The sequence below is a fragment of the Gymnoscopelus microlampas genome, assembly GCF_963454915.1.
Source record: "Gymnoscopelus microlampas genome assembly, chromosome: 20".
NCBI classification, from domain to species: Eukaryota; Metazoa; Chordata; class Actinopteri; order Myctophiformes; family Myctophidae; genus Gymnoscopelus; species Gymnoscopelus microlampas.
Genome location: NC_139957.1, coordinates 29,345,253 through 29,362,011, shown reverse-complemented (window position 1 = coordinate 29,362,011; position 16,759 = coordinate 29,345,253).

The following is a 16,759-nucleotide window of genomic DNA, read 5'->3' as shown; positions in this document are numbered from 1 at the left end:
CTGAGGTCTGGTGCTCACTCTATTTTGGTGCCCACATTTCCCTAGTGCCCACTCTTCCTAGGCCTGGTGCCCACTCTGGTTGATGCCCAGTTTTCCCCAAGTGCCCAGAATGTTTAGGTGATCACCCTTCCTGTTACCTTTATAATCGCTAATGTAATTGTAATGCCAGTGGCAGACAGGGAATATTCAAATATAACCCTGACTTTATTAGTTGTATCATCTGTTCATATTCCCACCACTCTACTATCATCCCAACCTACTAGTCAAAAATGCTACTTCAGCCTGAGCCTTCTCCCATACTTAAACCTTGAGAAGCACTTCTACAAAATGACCGCTAAATGACGCTGTTGCACAGTATTTTGTTTATTCTTCAGAAATTGTATTTCTTGGTGTGTCATAGAAGATATAAAAAAAACTATACATTACCGGTCCGTGTACGTTCTGGCAGTTGGATTTTCTTTTGAAAACCACAAACAGAAAACCGCCCGTTGCGCTCGTTTTTCATTTTTCATTTTTCATTTAGGGTCGTGTTAGTCTCGCGTGGCCAGACTGTTGCCTCCCACAATTTACAAATGTTTCCGTCATACAGTTATAATCATGTAGCCTACGGTATAATAAAATTATATTTAATTATACACACAGACAAACACACACTTTTATTTTTAAGTCCTAAATCTACTTCCGCTTCTGGTCTAGTCTTTACAGTATCTTTGATATTAAGATCGAGAAATGAAAGAATGAAAAAGCAAAACCCTGTTTTCTTACGTTTCATTTTTTATTTTTTATTGAAGAATGAAAAAATGACCCGAAACGAACGTAACTCAGTGGCGTGCACAGACATTTTGAGGGGCAGGTGCTCAAGTAAATTATACTTTTTTTGTGTTTACTTGGTCTGCTCTTTTTCCCCTCTACACCTATACCTCTTGCCAAAAATAGCCGATCTACAAGCCCTCAACGCCTCGCAGCGCGAGGCGTTGAGGGCTTGTAGATCTGCTATTTTTGGCTAAAGTTCTCCTCAGAAAAGGGATGCTAGGTTTCGAGTGGTTATGGTAAAAAGAAAAATCATATCACATAAAGATTTGGCGGACCCCCTGTAGTAACTCTGAGGACCCCCTAGGGGTCCTGGACCCCCTGTTGAAGACCCCTGCTGTAAACTGGAAAAAAAAACACTTTTCCCCCCTTTTTTTCAAAAGGGCACTTCTGGTCAAGAGGGCAAAGGGCAGGTGCTCTAGCACCACCTAGAGTCTATCTGTGCACGTCCCTGGCCACCCACAGAGGAGCAGCTAGGAACCCAGTGCCTATCTCATGGACGCAATCACATTGCCAGGCCCAGGATTTGAACCCAGGGCTTTCTGTTTACAAGACAGGCTCTCTACCCATTCAACTATGGCCACTCCTTTGAACAACACAGTGGTTTTCAAATTCTTCATATCAAGGACCCCCAAATTGTATTTTGCTGCGGACCCTCATCTGAAGAGATTTTATGCCAGGGGGCCCCCAAAGAAAGTACTTTCAAAAGTATTAAAACTTTGTCACAATTATTTCAAGATTGTTTTGATTGATTGAATACTTTATTAACAGTTTGCAAAAAGCACAGAGGTACAGTTATACAACGAATTAAACATGTAGATCTGCTATTTGTAGGATTTGAACCCAGGACCTTTTGCCATTATGTAGAGAGAATCCGAACTCAATTAACTATTGTACTTGGATGGATTCCTCACAATAAAGCCAGAGGCTTGTTTCCATTGTGCTCCATAAACATTCAAACACCTAGAGATTCTAGACAAGCAACAGCACAATATACCAAAACAAAAATCTGTATTTTGTTTGTATCGTTGTTAGTAGTCACTTAAAGCAGAACACAAACTGGTCTGGATGCAGGCAGCATGGTAGCTCAGCTCACTGTGCTGAACATTGTCTACATGATCCAAAAGTCGTGGGTTCAAATCCTCCTGCTCCTTTACTCTGAAGCATGTTTTGAAGACTTAACATCCAGGAACTACACTTAAAACTACTAAAAGAAAGGATGTGTAAATGTGTGGTGGTGCTGTAGGGCAGTGGAGTTGGTGAACACCTCTGTGGTATCTGCAAACAGGGCCACAGGTTCAAGTCCAGCCTAGGCATTGAAGCCAATACTCGTTTCTGGGTGCTGCTGTGTCTGCTGCCCACTGTTCTTCTCAAACTAAGCTTGTTTATTCACACTTGTGATTTATTGAATATTGCTACCCACTGTTAAATTATTGGAATGCTGCCAGCCCAGTAGGTAGCGCTCACTAACACAGGGGTCCTTGTGCCTTGAAAAACAAGACCCCAGTTACCTTCCACTAATAACATGAAGAACATAAACGCACACACACACACACACACACACACACACACACACACACACACACACACACACACACACACATAGTTACCTTCCACTAATCACACGAAGAACACACACACACACACACACACACACACACACACACACACACACACACACACACACACACACACACACACACACACACACACACACACACACACACCATTAGTCAATCATCATTATGTTGATTGACTGGATGTGAGCAGTGCTTATTAGATATAAATAGAAGGCAGGTGAGAGATGCCAGTGGATCACTTCAGAATGGAACCTGTCCCCCCTGCTGCAGGTAAATACAAACTGTTTGAATGATATGAAAATTACATCTTTTTAGCCTGACTATTTAACATTATTGTTTAAGACTTGGGTTTATAGCCTAAACTATAGTCTACAACTAAACTACAACTACTAAAACCAACTCAGTCAGTTGTTTTCAAACCTCTTCCATATCAAGGACTCTCCTATGACAGGGACCCTGTAAGGCTACAAGATGTGTGTTGTATTACAAACAATATTATTAACACAAATCTTGTATGTGGGTCCCTGGCACATGTTTTCAGATGGGATCTGTGGCCAAATACAAATGACTTTGGGGGGGTCCTTGACATGTAAATGTTTGTGAACTACTACCTGTCTTTAGTAATTTCTGAAACCAGAACAGATTATAAGCACGGTAGTGAAGGCTTCCAAAATGTGACCCTGTAGGCCTACACCTGTGGTTCTCAAACTTTCATGTCAAGGACCCCCAAAATTAAATGTATGTTTGGCCCCATCTCAAATATTTGGTTCCAGGGACCCCCAGAAGCAAAGATTTGAGTTGTTATGTTTGCTTAAAAAAGAGGGGAAAAAATATATATATTTTTAGCCTGACTATCTATCTATCTATCTATCTATCTATCTATCTATCTATCTATCTATCTATCTATCTATCTATCTATCTCTCTCACCCATTTTGTTCAAAAATGGCAGATCTACAAGCTCATAGCGTGGTATTCGGTGCTGGCCTGAGCTTGTATATCTGCTATTTTTGAACAGCCAAAATATAAAGGGTTAAAATTATTGTGATGCTATATTAACACCCCGTGGGGGTCCCGGGACCCCCACACTGAGAACCAATGGCCTACACAACTGAACTGTTTTGTCTTCTTTCCAGAATCTGAAGTTGACCAGAAGAAGACATCTTGAGGACATGCAGGTGGCTGGAGTGACGAGGAAGATGCAGATGGAAACGGATAATCCGCTGTGACGATCTAGGTTTCTATATCTATGGCTGTTGCTGCAGCGTGTGCAGTGAAGATGGCTGGAAGGTAGGAACTATGACGCTGTTGCTGCAGCGTGTGCAGTGAAGATGGCAGAAAGGTAGGAACTATGATGCTGTTGCTGCAGCGTGTGCAGTGAAGATGGCAGAAAGGTAGGAACTATGATGCTGATGCTGCAGCGTGTGCAGTGAAGATGGCTGGAAGGTAGGAACTTTTTTAAATTCTTTGCTGCTGCTGGTTAGGGTTAGGGAGGTCACTTGTGTTGCGCCATTCGCGCCATAAAATGTGCCATTCGCAAAAGAACAAAAAGAAAACGATGGCCTACACAACTGAACTGAACTGTCTTTCTTTCCAGAATCGGAAGTTGACCAGAAGAAGACATCTTGAGGACATGCAGGTGGCTGGAGTGACAGAGGAAGACGCAGATGGAAACTGATGATCCGCTGTGACGATCTAGGTTTCTATATCTATGGCTGTTGCTGCAGCGTGTGCAGTGAAGATGACAGAAAGGTAGGAACGATGTTGCTGTTGCTGCAGTGTGTGCAGTGAAGATGGCAGAAAGGTAGGAACTATGATGCTGTTGCTGCAGCGTGTGCAGTGAAGATGGCTGGAAGGTAGGAACTTTTTCAAATTCTTTGCTGCTCTTGGTTAGGGTTAGGGAGGTCACTTGTGTTGCGTCATAAAATGTGCCATTCGCAAAAGAAAACCGCCAACGCAAAACAAAAAGAAAACAATGGCCTACACAACTGAACTGTTTTGTCTTCTTTCCAGAATCTGAAGTTGACCAGAAGAAGACATCTTGAGGACATGCAGGTGGCTGGAGTGACGAGGAAGATGCAGATGGAAACGGATAATCCGCTGTGACGATCTAGGTTTCTATATCTATGGCTGTTGCTGCAGCGTGTGCAGTGAAGATGGCTGGAAGGTAGGAACTATGACGCTGTTGCTGCAGCGTGTGCAGTGAAGATGGCAGAAAGGTAGGAACTATGATGCTGTTGCTGCAGCGTGTGCAGTGAAGATGGCAGAAAGGTAGGAACTATGATGCTGATGCTGCAGCGTGTGCAGTGAAGATGGCTGGAAGGTAGGAACTTTTTAAAATTCTTTGCTGCTGCTGGTTAGGGTTAGGGAGGTCACTTGTGTTGCGCCATTCGCGTCATAAAATGTGCCATTCGCAAAAGAACAATAAGAAAACAATGGCCTACACAACTGAACTGTTTTGTCTTTCTTTCCAGAATCGGAAGTTGACCAGAAGAAGACATCTTGAGGACATGCAGGTGGCTGGAGTGACAGAGGAAGACGCAGATGGAAACGGATGATCCGCTGTGACGATCTAGGTTTCTATATCTATGGCTGTTGCTGCAGCGTGTGCAGTGAAGATGGCAGAAAGGTAGGAACGATGATGCTGTTGCTGCAGTGTGTGTGCAGTGAAGATGGCAGAAAGGTAGGAACTATGATGCTGTTGCTGCAGCGTGTGCAGTGAAGATGGCAGAAAGGTAGGAACTATGATGCTGTTGCTGCAGCGTGTGCAGTGAAGATGGCTGGAAGGTAGGAACTTTTTCAAATTCTTTGCTGCTCTTGGTTAGGGTTAGGGAGGTCACCTGTGTTGCGTCATAAAATGTGCCATTCGCAAAATAAATCCGCCAACGCAAAACAAAAAGAAAACAATGGCCTACACAACTGAACTGTTTTGTCTTTCTTTCCAGAATCTGAAGTTGACCAGAAGAAGACATCTTGAGGACATGCAGGTGGCTGGAGTGACGGAAGAAGACGCAGATGGAAACGGATGATCCGCTGTGACGATCTAGGTTTCTATATCTATGGCTGTTGCTGCAGCGTGTCCAGTGAAGATGGCAGAAAGGTAGGAACTATGATGCTGTTGCTGCAGCGTGTGCAGTGAAGATGGCTGGAAGGTAGGAACTTTTTTTAATTCTTTACTGCTGCTGGTTAGGGTGCTGCTGGTTAGGGAAGTCACTTGCGTTGCGCCATTCGCGTCATAAAATGCGTCGTTCGCGTCATAAAAAAAACAAACGCAAAAAAACCAAAATAAGGCGCTGGTCTGGTTCTCCTGGTTTTACTAGGACAGGGTTCGATTCCCTGTGGCGCCCTGCTCATGGTTTGCGTTGCATTTACATTTCCCTGGTTTATTAGCACTTGATTGGTTACATTGTTATGGGGGGCAGCAGTGTTAAAATGTGTCATAGGAGGGGGGAGGTACAGGTTGAAATGAATATGCATTACTGCATGCATTTTATTTTTCATTTAAATCATTTAACATTCGTTTTTAGATCGACCTGGGATTGTATAATTGTGTACTGGGCTGTCTAACCTGCAGCTTGGGCTTAAAGCTAACAACAGTCCATTAGACAATTGTAATGATTCATAAATATAGTTATTCATATCTTTTCATTCATTTTAATGCAAGTATGCGATATGGTGTCAACATGGCAAACAAGCGCTGGTAGTCGGTACGCCTGGTTTCTACTGGGAACAGGGTTCGATTCCCTGCAGCGCTGTGCTTACTGTTTCACCTTTGTCCTGTTGTGTATGTTTACATTACATGTTAGCACTCAATTCATTGATTCATAATATGAATGCATACTGAGCAACACCAGAATATTCACCACATGCTGACTGCATGTTTTAATTTCATTGTGGTTCAAGCATAGGCATAGGATGTTGCTGTGCATTTGATCACTTGGATCTGGGTGTGCATGCTTTCTTTATTGTATATTTTTATTTATTTATCATGTACAATTATTTCATTTCATTTAGACCTATTTGTGTTTGCTATTAGCCTACATATAGTATGTGTGCAGTGTGCTTTTTGCAAACTGAAAAATGAAATGATGAGAAATGTGCATCAACAGAAAAGCCAAAGGCTTGTTTAAATTGAAGTAGCTATTGCATGCAATACTCCCCCTTCTTAGAAACGCTCTAAACGTTCTAAAACATTTTGTTGTCAAGGACCCCCCGAATTGACTTCTATTTGGCAGTGGACCTCAATGTGAAAAGATGTAGTGTCAGGGCCCCCCATGAAAAAGATGTATATTTAAAACTTAAAAAGAATCTATGTATTCATTCCAAATGTCTTTATTTTCACACAATGTCAGGGTTAAGAATCAAACTCACAACCTTCTGTTTCTCAGGCAGGCTCTTTATCCAGTGGGCCACTGTGCCATGCCTAAATAAAGGCCAAATAAATAATGACAGAAAAGCCAAAGGCTTGTTTCCATTGGGGTTCATTAACATTGAAACATCTAGACAGGTAACAGCACAGCAAACCATAGACAAAGTAATATGCTGTAAAGTTCTTTTTTCTTTTCTTTTTTTAAAGTACTGTTGTGTGTTGTTCCACAAAGAGGAATGAAGACCTTTCATAGCAAGGGAGCTGGTAGCACAATGGGTAAAGTCTAAAGGTTCTCTCGAAAAAAAGATTGTTCCCCCAAAAACCTGTTAGGAGTACGTTTCAGGCAATTTAAAGTTGATTGGTAGTACTTTGTAGTGACTTTTTTTTTGGTCCCTAACATTCATCGAGCTCTGGACTTAGTAATTTTCAAACCCCCCTCCCAACCCTCACAAGAAAGTAAATTACATGGTATTAAAAAGTACAGAAAAGAGGGCAAAAAGAGGAAAAGGCGAGAGAAAAAAAAAGACAAAAACAAAAGCAAAACCTGAGAAAAAGAAAATAAAACTCAGCCAAAAGAGTATCCTAGTAGATGACATGACAGCACGTATTATACAAACAAGGCACAGAGAAAGCTCAACCCACACCGTTCTCAAACACTTGAGGGGTCTCCTCGAGCACGGGCTCCGTCCTCCGACCTGTTCTTTTTTGATGATTGCATACCGAATTCTCTCCATATGTAGAACATTGCCCAAGTCTCTAAGCCACTGCTGGAACAGAGGACTAGATTCAGATTTCCATTGTTGCAAAATTAGACGTTTGGCCAGCAGTGTGCACAAAGAGATGGCACGACCCTCAAATGATTTAATGGAGGGATTGAATGTCACAAATCCAAAGATAGCCAGCAGTGGATCGGGCTCAATATTTTTATTGAAAGCCTTTGAAATATAATCAAAAATAAGTGACCAAAATGTGTTTAGTTTTGAGCAGAACCAGAACTGATGAGCAAGTGTGCCGGTCTCCTGCTTGCACTTATCACATAAGGGAGAGGTATTGGGATATATGGCATGAAGCCTTGACTTTGAATAGTGTAGTCTGTGCACAACTTTGAACTGAACCAGGGTGTGTCTGGCATTTATAGAACTGGAATGAATTTCACCCAAAATTGACTCCCAAAGATCAACCCCCCACCTTTAACTATCAGGAAACAGGGGAGGGACACAGTCCCCCCGATGGTCCTCCACTACGTTAATGGCATGGGACTTGAACCTGCAAACTGTCTGTAGCAGAAGCAACCGATCAAGCACCTAGACCACTGCGCCAACGCACCTTTGGGCCCTCAGAGGGTTTCTCTTTGTGGTTTTGACTTTTTTTTTTGTATTTTGGCCTTGAAAATTTCAATTTCAACAACACTGAAGTATATGACGACTGGGATTTGAACATGGAACCTCTGTGCTGAGAGTCCAACCTTTAGACCACTACTCCATCTCTCCGCCATACCTAACAGGTCTCTTCGTGGTTTTGACTTGCTTTTTTCTATTTTGGCCTTGAAAATGTCAAAGTACAACAACACTGAAGTATATGACGACTGGGATTTGAACATGGAACCTCTGTGCTGAGAGTCCAACCTTTAGACCCCTACTCCATCTCTCCGCCATGCCAAACAGGTCTCTTCGTGGTTTTGACTTGCTCTTTTGTATTTTGGCCCTTGAAAATTTCAAAGTACAACACTGATGTATGTGATGACTGGGATTTGAACATGGAACCTCCGTACTGAGAGAACCTTTAGACTTTACCCATTGTGCTACCAGCTCCCTTGCTATGAAAGGTCTTCATTCCTCTTTGTGGAACAACACACAACAGTACTTTAAAAAAAGAAAAGAAAAAAGAACTTTACAGCATATTACTTTGTCTATGGTTTGCTGTGCTGTTACCTGTCTAGATGTTTCAATGTTAATGAACCCCAATGGAAACAAGCCTTTGGCTTTTCTGTCATTATTTATTTGGCCTTTATTTAGGCATGGCACAGTGGCCCACTGGATAAAGAGCCTGCCTGAGAAACAGAAGGTTGTGAGTTTGATTCTTAACCCTGACATTGTGTGAAAATAAAGACATTTGGAATGAATACATAGATTCTTTTTAAGTTTTAAATATACATCTATTTCATGGGGGGCCCTGACACTACATCTTTTCACATTGAGGTCCACTGCCAAATAGAAGTCAATTCGGGGGGTCCTTGACAACAAAATGTTTTAGAACGTTTAGAGCGTTTCTAAGAAGGGGGAGTATTGCATGCAATAGCTACTTCAATTTAAACAAGCCTTTGGCTTTTCTGTTGATGCACATTTCTCATCATTTCATTTTTCAGTTTGCAAAAAGCACACTGCACACATACTATATGTAGGCTAATAGCAAACACAAATAGGTCTAAATGAAATGAAATAATTGTACATGATAAATAAATAAAAATATACAATAAAGAAAGCATGCACACCCAGATCCAAGTGATCAAATGCACAGCAACATCCTATGCCTATGCTTGAACCACAATGAAATTAAAACATGCAGTCAGCATGTGGTGAATATTCTGGTGTTGCTCAGTATGCATTCATATTATGAATCAATGAATTGAGTGCTAACATGTAATGTAAACATACACAACAGGACAAAGGTGAAACAGTAAGCACAGCGCTGCAGGGAATCGAACCCTGTTCCCAGTAGAAACCAGGCGTACCGACTACCAGCGCTTGTTTGCCATGTTGACACCATATCGCATACTTGCATTAAAATGAATGAAAAGATATGAATAACTATATTTATGAATCATTACAATTGTCTAATGGACTGTTGTTAGCTTTAAGCCCAAGCTGCAGGTTACAGACAGCCCAGTACACAATTATACAATCCCAGGTCGATCTAAAAACGAATGTTAAATGATTTAAATGAAAAATAAAATGCATGCAGTAATGCATATTCATTTCAACCTGTACCTCCCCCCTCCTATGACACATTTTAACACTGCTGCCCCCCATAACAATGTAACCAATCAAGTGCTAATAAACCAGGGAAATGTAAATGCAACGCAAACCATGAGCAGGGCGCCACAGGGAATCGAACCCTGTCCTAGTAAAACCAGGAGAACCAGACCAGCGCCTTATTTTGGTTTTTTTGCGTTTGTTTTTTTTATGACGCGAACGACGCATTTTATGACGCAACGCAAGTGACCTCCCTAACCAGCAGCACCCTAACCAGCAGCAGTAAAGAATTAAAAAAAGTTCCTACCTTCCAGCCATCTTCACTGCACACGCTGCAGCAACAGCATCATAGTTCCTACCTTTCTGCCATCTTCACTGGACACGCTGCAGCAACAGCCATAGATATAGAAACCTAGATCGTCACAGCGGATCATCCGTTTCCATCTGCGTCTTCTTCCGTCACTCCAGCCACCTGCATGTCCTCAAGATGTCTTCTTCTGGTCAACTTCAGATTCTGGAAAGAAAGACAAAACAGTTCAGTTGTGTAGGCCATTGTTTTCTTTTTGTTTTGCGTTGGCGGATTTATTTTGCGAATGGCACATTTTATGACGCAACACAGGTGACCTCCCTAACCCTAACCAAGAGCAGCAAAGAATTTGAAAAAGTTCCTACCTTCCAGCCATCTTCACTGCACACGCTGCAGCAACAGCATCATAGTTCCTACCTTTCTGCCATCTTCACTGCACACGCTGCAGCAACAGCATCATAGTTCCTACCTTTCTGCCATCTTCACTGGACACGCTGCAGCAACGGGAGGCATGCGTTAATCCGACAGACCTTTTCTCCGACTATGTGGCATCCGCGTGCGGTTAGGGTTAGGGTTAGGGTTTGGTTCGGGTTTAGTATTGGAAACGTCGGAGCGCTGCGCTGTCGGAGGAATGCGCTGTCGGACTAACATACTGCACCCGCAGCAACAGCCATAGATATAGAAACCTAGATCGTCACAGCGGATCATCCGTTTCCATCTGCGTCTTCTTCCGTCACTCCAGCCACCTGCATGTCCTCAAGATGTCTTCTTCTGGTCAACTTCAGATTCTGGAAAGAAAGACAAAACAGTTCAGTTGTGTAGGCCATTGTTTTCTTTTTGTTTTGCGTTGGCGGATTTATTTTGCGAATGGCACATTTTATGACGCAACACAGGTGACCTCCCTAACCCTAACCAAGAGCAGCAAAGAATTTGAAAAAGTTCGTACCTTCCAGCCATCTTCACTGCACACGCTGCAGCAACAGCATCATAGTTCCTACCTTTCTGCCATCTTCACTGCACACGCTGCAGCAACAGCATCATAGTTCCTACCTTTCTGCCATCTTCACTGCACACACTGCAGCAACAGCATCATCGTTCCTACCTTTCTGCCATCTTCACTGCACACGCTGCAGCAACAGCCATAGATATAGAAACCTAGATCGTCACAGCGGATCATCCGTTTCCATCTGCGTCTTCCTCTTTCACTCCAGCCACCTGCATGTCCTCAAGATGTCTTCTTCTGGTCAACTTCCGATTCTGGAAAGAAAGACAAAACAGTTCAGTTGTGTAGGCCATTGTTTTCTTATTGTTCTTTTGCGAATGGCACATTTTATGACGCGAATGGCGCAACACAAGTGACCTCCCTAACCCTAACCAGCAGCAGCAAAGAATTTTAAAAAGTTCCTACCTTCCAGCCATCTTCACTGCACACGCTGCAGCATCAGCATCATAGTTCCTACCTTTCTGCCATCTTCACTGCACACGCTGCAGCAACAGCATCATAGTTCCTACCTTTCTGCCATCTTCACTGCACACGCTGCAGCAACAGCGTCATAGTTCCTACCTTCCAGCCATCTTCACTGCACACGCTGCAGCAACAGCCATAGATATAGAAACCTAGATCGTCACAGCGGATTATCCGTTTCCATCTGCATCTTCCTCGTCACTCCAGCCACCTGCATGTCCTCAAGATGTCTTCTTCTGGTCAACTTCAGATTCTGGAAAGAAGACAAAACAGTTCAGTTGTGTAGGCCATTGTTTTCTTTTTGTTTTGCGTTGGCGGTTTTCTTTTGCGAATGGCACATTTTATGACGCAACACAAGTGACCTCCCTAACCCTAACCAAGAGCAGCAAAGAATTTGAAAAAGTTCCTACCTTCCAGCCATCTTCACTGCACACGCTGCAGCAACAGCATCATAGTTCCTACCTTTCTGCCATCTTCACTGCACACACTGCAGCAACAGCAACATCGTTCCTACCTTTCTGCCATCTTCACTGCACACGCTGCAGCAACAGCCATAGATATAGAAACCTAGATCGTCACAGCGGATCATCAGTTTCCATCTGCGTCTTCCTCTGTCACTCCAGCCACCTGCATGTCCTCAAGATGTCTTCTTCTGGTCAACTTCCGATTCTGGAAAGAAAGACAAAACAGTTCAGTTGTGTAGGCCATCGTTTTCTTTTTGTTCTTTTGCGAATGGCACATTTTATGGCGCGAATGGCGCAACACAAGTGACCTCCCTAACCCTAACCAGCAGCAGCAAAGAATTTAAAAAAGTTCCTACCTTCCAGCCATCTTCACTGCACACGCTGCAGCATCAGCATCATAGTTCCTACCTTTCTGCCATCTTCACTGCACACGCTGCAGCAACAGCATCATAGTTCCTACCTTTCTGCCATCTTCACTGCACACGCTGCAGCAACAGCGTCATAGTTCCTACCTTCCAGCCATCTTCACTGCACACGCTGCAGCAACAGCCATAGATATAGAAACCTAGATCGTCACAGCGGATTATCCGTTTCCATCTGCATCTTCCTCGTCACTCCAGCCACCTGCATGTCCTCAAGATGTCTTCTTCTGGTCAACTTCAGATTCTGGAAAGAAGACAAAACAGTTCAGTTGTGTAGGCCATTGGTTCTCAGTGTGGGGGTCCCGGGACCCCCACGGGGTGTTAATATAGCATCACAATAATTTTAACCCTTTATATTTTAGCTGTTCAAAAATAGCAGATATACAAGCTCAGGCCAGCACCGAATACCACGCTATGAGCTTGTAGATCTGCCATTTTTGAACAAAATGGGTGAGAGAGAGATAGATAGATAGATAGATAGATAGATAGATAGATAGATAGATAGATAGATAGATAGATAGATAGATAGATAGATAGATAGATAGATAGATAGATAGATAGATAGATAGATAGATAGATAGATAGATAGATAGATAGATAGATAGATAGATAGATAGATAGATAGATAGATAGATAGATAGATAGATAGATAGATAGATAGATAGATAGATAGATAGATAGATAGATAGATAGATAGATAGATAGATAGATAGAAATAATAGTCAGGCTAAAAATATATCTTTTTTCCCCCTCTTTTTTAAGCAAACATAACTCAAATCTTTGCTTCTGGGGGTCCCTGGAACCAAATATTTGAGATGGGGCCAAATATACATTTAATTTTGGGGGTCCTTGACATGAAAGTTTGAGAACCACAGGTGTAGGCCTACAGGGTCACATTTTGGAAGCCTTCACTACCGTGCTTATAGTCTGTTCTGGTTTCAGAAATTACTAAAGACAGGTAGTAGTTCAAACATTTACATGTCAAGGACCCCCCCAAAGTAATTTGTATTTGGCCACAGATCCCATCTGAAAACATGTGCCAGGGACCCACATACAAGATTTGTGTTAATAATATTGTTTGTAATACAACACACATCTTGTAGCCTTACAGGGTCCCTGTCATAGGAGAGTCCTTGATATGGAAGAGGTTTGAAAACAACTGACTGAGTTGGTTTTAGTAGTTGTAGTTTAGTTGTAGGCTATAGTTTAGGCTATAAACCCAAGTCTTAAACAATAATGTTAAATAGTCAGGCTAAAAAGATGTAATTTTCATATCATTCAAACAGTTTGTATTTACCTGCAGCAGGGGGGACAGGTTCCATTCTGAAGTGATCCACTGGCATCTCTCACCTGCCTTCTATTTATATCTAATAAGCACTGCTCACATCCAGTCAATCAACATAATGATGATTGACTAATTGTGTGTGTGTGTGTGTGTGTGTGTGTGTGTGTGTGTGTGTGTGTGTGTGTGTGTGTGTGTGTGTGTGTGTGTGTGTGTGTGTGTGTGTGTGTGTGTGTGTGTTCTTCGTGTGATTAGTGGAAGGTAACTATGTGTGTGTGTGTGTGTGTGTGTGTGTGTGTGTGTGTGTGTGTGTGTGTGTGTGTGTGCGTGTGTGCGTTTATGTTCTTCATGTTATTAGTGGAAGGTAACTGGGGTCTTGTTTTTCAAGGCACAAGGACCCCTGTGTTAGTGAGCGCTACCTACTGGGCTGGCAGCATTCCAATAATTTAACAGTGGGTAGCAATATTCAATAAATCACAAGTGTGAATAAACAAGCTTAGTTTGAGAAGAACAGTGGGCAGCAGACACAGCAGCACCCAGAAACGAGTATTGGCTTCAATGCCTAGGCTGGACTTGAACCTGTGGCCCTGTTTGCAGATACCACAGAGGTGTTCACCAACTCCACTGCCCTACAGCACCACCACACATTTACACATCCTTTCTTTTAGTAGTTTTAAGTGTAGTTCCTGGATGTTAAGTCTTCAAAACATGCTTCAGAGTAAAGGAGCAGGAGGATTTGAACCCACGACTTTTGGATCATGTAGACAATGTTCAGCACAGTGAGCTGAGCTACCATGCTGCCTGCATCCAGACCAGTTTGTGTTCTGCTTTAAGTGACTACTAACAACGATACAAACAAAATACAGATTTTTGTTTTGGTATATTGTGCTGTTGCTTGTCTAGAATCTCTAGGTGTTTGAATGTTTATGGAGCACAATGGAAACAAGCCTCTGGCTTTATTGTGAGGAATCCATCCAAGTACAATAGTTAATTGAGTTCGGATTCTCTCTACATAATGGCAAAAGGTCCTGGGTTCAAATCCTACAAATAGCAGATCTACATGTTTAATTCATTGTATAACTGTACCTCTGTGCTTTTTGCAAACTGTTAATAAAGTATTCAATCAATCAAAACAATCTTGAAATAATTGTGACAAAGTTTTAATACTTTTGAAAGTACTTTCTTTGGGGGCCCCCTGGCATAAAATCTCTTCAGATGAGGGTCCGCAGCAAAATACAATTTGGGGGTCCTTGATATGAAGAATTTGAAAACCACTGTGTTGTTCAAAGGAGTGGCCATAGTTGAATGGGTAGAGAGCCTGTCTTGTAAACAGAAAGCCCTGGGTTCAAATCCTGGGCCTGGCAATGTGATTGCGTCCATGAGATAGGCACTGGGTTCCTAGCTGCTCCTCTGTGGGTGGCCAGGGACGTGCACAGATAGACTCTAGGTGGTGCTAGAGCACCTGCCCTTTGCCCTCTTGACCAGAAGTGCCCTTTTGAAAAAAAGGGGGGAAAAGTGTTTTTTTTTCCAGTTTACAGCAGGGGTCTTCAACAGGGGGTCCAGGACCCCTAGGGGGTCCTCAGAGTTACTACAGGGGGTCCGCCAAATCTTTATGTGATATGATTTTTCTTTTTACCATAACCACTCGAAACCTAGCATCCCTTTTCTGAGGAGAACTTTAGCCAAAAATAGCAAAAAGCCCTTAACGCCTCGCACTGCGAGGCGTTGAGGGCTTGTAGATCGGCTATTTTTGGCAAAGAGGTATAGGTGTAGAGGGGAAAAAGAACAGACCAAGTAAACATAAAAAAAGTGTGGGCTGCGCAATATATAATATATATATATATATAATAATATAGCCGATCATAATTATGTTTATGTTATAACCGTGTAGCCGACAGTAGCCTATAATATATGTATATTATCTATCTATCTATCTATATGTCCATCTGTCTAACATTGATGTAGCCATAGTAATGTTATAACCATGTAGCCTACGGTATAATAAAATTATATTTAATTATATATATATATATATATATACACACACAAACACACACTTTTATTTTTAAGTCCTAAATCTACTTCCGCTTCTGGTCTAGTCTTTACAGTATCTTTGAAATTAAGATCGAGAAATGAAAGAATGAAAAAGCAAAACCCTGTTTTCTTACGTTTCATTTTTTATTTTTTATTGAAGAATGAAAAATGAAAGACCGAACGGGAGCGAAAGAACCGACACGGCCCTAAATGAAAAATGAAAAATGAAAAACGAGCGCAACGGGCGGTTTTCTGTTTGTGGTTTTCAAAAGAAAATCCAACTGCCAGAACGTACACGGACCATTACCGCACATTGATTTCAAAGGCAAATTTTCCTTTTTGTCCACGAGTTATATCCATAAATGTTACACACACATATTGAATAACGTTCACAGGACCTTGCTTGCAGGACTGTGGCACCTTGTGTGCCGTTTGATTTAGCAAACGATGTCAGCGGTAGCGCGTGTATGGCAGTGTTGTTCACATGTAAAATTGGCTATTTGGTCCAGAATGGTCATAAAATATTTGAAAAATGGTCACCAGGCCCGTATGGTGCCGCCGCTCTCTCCCTCTGAGTCTGCACCTCCCATAGAGTTAAACACGGAACGGAACAACTTAGCGAGCGCTCCCTTGATGACACTTTCAGGGTTGCCATGCCCGCTTATTATAAGTGACTTTGGGCTTGGTTTTTCTGTAAAGTTGCTTGAAAATGTCGGTAGTTGTGTTTTTTTGGGCTTCTTTTCAAAGTGTTGTTGCTTATTTTGGGCTTGTTGTGTAATGTTTTAACCAGTGTTTCTCATCTGTTATGCCAGGGACCCCCATACAAGAGTTGTAATGATCCGAAAATATTACTAATTTTTCACATTTTCTTCAAGATATATTTTTTTAAATAGCAGATCTACAAGCTCACAACACGTCGCACCAAATCGGCTATTTTCAAATAGGTTTAAACTTTAAAGGGCTCATGTAGCGTAGTCGCTTCTTTTGGGCTTGTTTTAGTTAGACCTGGTTACTTATGTCACTCACAAAATCTGGCAACAGTGTGTCACTTCACTT